This window comes from Marmota marmota, unplaced genomic scaffold (assembly GCF_001458135.2).
Source record: "Marmota marmota marmota unplaced genomic scaffold, marMar, whole genome shotgun sequence".
NCBI classification, from domain to species: Eukaryota; Metazoa; Chordata; class Mammalia; order Rodentia; family Sciuridae; genus Marmota; species Marmota marmota.
Window position 1 is genome coordinate 5,650,000 of NW_025999863.1, and position 2,680 is coordinate 5,652,679.

Genomic DNA, 2,680 nt, shown 5'->3' on the forward strand with positions numbered 1-2,680 from the left:
ACAGCAGGCTGGAGTGGGGACAGGGAGCATGGTCATGGAACAGCAGATGTCATCGCAAGTCCTCCGCTGGGTGTTCACCCAGAGGAAAGGAAATCAGCAGGTGGCAGAGATGCTTGCATTCCTGTCACGGTAGGGAGCAGAGCTGAATGCCCACCGGTCAGGGAGGCTGAGGAGGACTAGGGTGGAGCTGGCGGGGCCTCTGTGAGGGAGGCCACTTTCCTGTTTCCTCACCCTCTGGCCGCTTCAAGGGGTGGCTCTGCTCACCCCCTCCTTAGCGCTTCCTCCGTGACCACAGGAAGGCCTGGCCCTCACTGCCTCTTTTCTAAATAAACCCAGGCCCTGAAGCTATCTGCTGCCCCATCTGGTCCCAGCAGAGGTGTAGGGAAACAGCGGTTGGGGGACTCAGACCAAGCCACAGTGAGGACGGACTCTGGCACGGAGTGCCACAGTGAAAAGGAGCCACCCTCCACCTCACGGGCTTTGCATGACAGCGTCCGCTCCAGAGTGCTCAGCCTGTCCTGCCCTTTATCTGACCACCTACCTATGCTGGATCTTCTTCCTTGGGCATCTGCTGGCTCTGGCTTGGGTTTTAGAAACTATGTTTTTTTTTCTTTCTAAGTGACACATAATGATTTCTGTTGGGTATGGGGTACAGTGTGACAATCAATCCATGTATAAAATATGTGACAAATCAAATCAGGGTAATGAGCATTTCCATGGCCTTATCATGGGGCTGGGGGTGTAGCTCAGCTGGTAGAGGGCCTGCCTCGCACGCACAACAGGCCCTGCGTTCCGTTCCCAGCACCCCCAAAAAGAACAAAACCAACAAAACCAACATCTCCTTATCATTGTGTGTGTGTGTGTGGCCTTCATACGCTTCTCCCTCACCCTGCCCACTTCCTAGTGGCCACTGTCCGCTCCCTTCTGCTATGAGTGGGAACAGGAAGTTCTTGCTTTTGGTGCCTGGCTTGTTTCACTCAGCGTCACGTCCCCAGGTTCATCCATGTTTCCCTAGTGACAGGATCTCATCCCTTTTTTGATGACTGAATAGCTCTCCTCATGCATCGAGACCACATTTCCTTTATCCATTTGTCTGTCGATGGACACTCGGTCGGCTCTGTGTCTTGACCACTGTGAACGAACGGTGCTGCAGGGATCCCGGGGGGTGTACAGAAAAGCCGGAGGACTGGGCCACGTGGTCCAGCTGGTTGGTGTGGCTTTTGAGGACCCCTGGTTGTCCTCGCTCTCCTTTCCAACCCAGCTGTGTTCCGGCCACCTCAGGATGGCGTCTTCAGAACCTAGGGATGGCCTTGACCCCTCCCCAGGTGCTCGTCAGTTCCTGGGCTGTGGTCAGCATCACTTGAAGTTGGGACGATTGTGGGGATCTCCTCTGAAGTCCCCAGGACAGGACAGGCTGGTGGCAGAGGGTGCTGTGTCTGGGGCTTGTCCAGCTGGGAACTCGGATGAGCCATCTGGGCAGTGGATGTCCCAGGCCAGCCACGTGGGGGAGAGAGGAGCCGTTCAGTCTCATTGTACCCCTCTGTCATGGTGCCTGCCCTTCAGGGCTGCTTCCTCGCGACCACTTATTCATCTGCTGATGCTTCCTTATTCAAATATTCTTGCATTTATTGATTTATTAAAAATATTTGTACATTTAATGGTTCATTCCAAAAACGCTAATGTAGTTAGTGGTTCATTAAAAAATAATGCTTAATGGTTCATTTAAAAAAATCTGTGCATTTATTGGTTCATTGCAAAAAAAAAAAATCCTTATATCCCAAAGTGTTTGGTGAAGCATAAACATATCACAGACAAGTAAGTTGGAGAACACGTAAGTCAAACAAAACTAAAACTTACTTTTGCAGGCCCTCTCTGAGCCTTTAGTGTATTTTGTGATTCTCCTTTAAGGAATAAGTCATGCAGAATTTTTGAAATGTCTCTGTTTATTTATTTTTCATATTTTGGAGCAGAGCGCCCTTAGAATGTGGGCTTAGGATCCTGGTCCCTGGAGTGGTGTGATTTGACTGTGTATGCCTTCACCCCTTTCCAACATGACCTGAATTATCTTATGCAGCCACAGACACTAAGGTCAAGAGCTGGTAGCACAGAGGAAAAGACTTAATTCAAGAAAAAACCTTGGAGGAGAAGGAAAATATGCGATCCCGATTCAAGCTGATACCATTTTTTGGGGGGAGGGGTACTGGGGATTGAAACCCAGGGGCACTCTACCACTGAGCTACATCCCCAGCCCTTTTATTTTTGAGATAGGGCCTCATGAAGTTGCTGAGGCTGCTTCAAACTTGTGATCCTCCTGCCTCAGACTCCTGAATTGCTGGGATTACAGGTATGAGCCACTGCGTCCAGCAAAAGCTACCACCATTTATCTTAAAACTGAGTGCTGAGTTTCTTGGTGGCCAAAGCAAACAGGGCAATGTGGTGGGTTTCATTTTTTTTTTTGGCTGGAGTTCAGTAGGAAGGCCAAACACTCTCCATCTGTGAACAGGTTGTTTTCATCATTGATTCATTTACTCAACAATTAGTGAATTTACCACCTACTATTTACAAACACAATGTTAAGTACCAAGGATAAAATGGTGGACAAAAAAAAAAAAAAAAGGGCAACATCTGCCTATCCGTCCATCCATCTCCATCCAATCTACCCCCAACCTAATTCATCTAT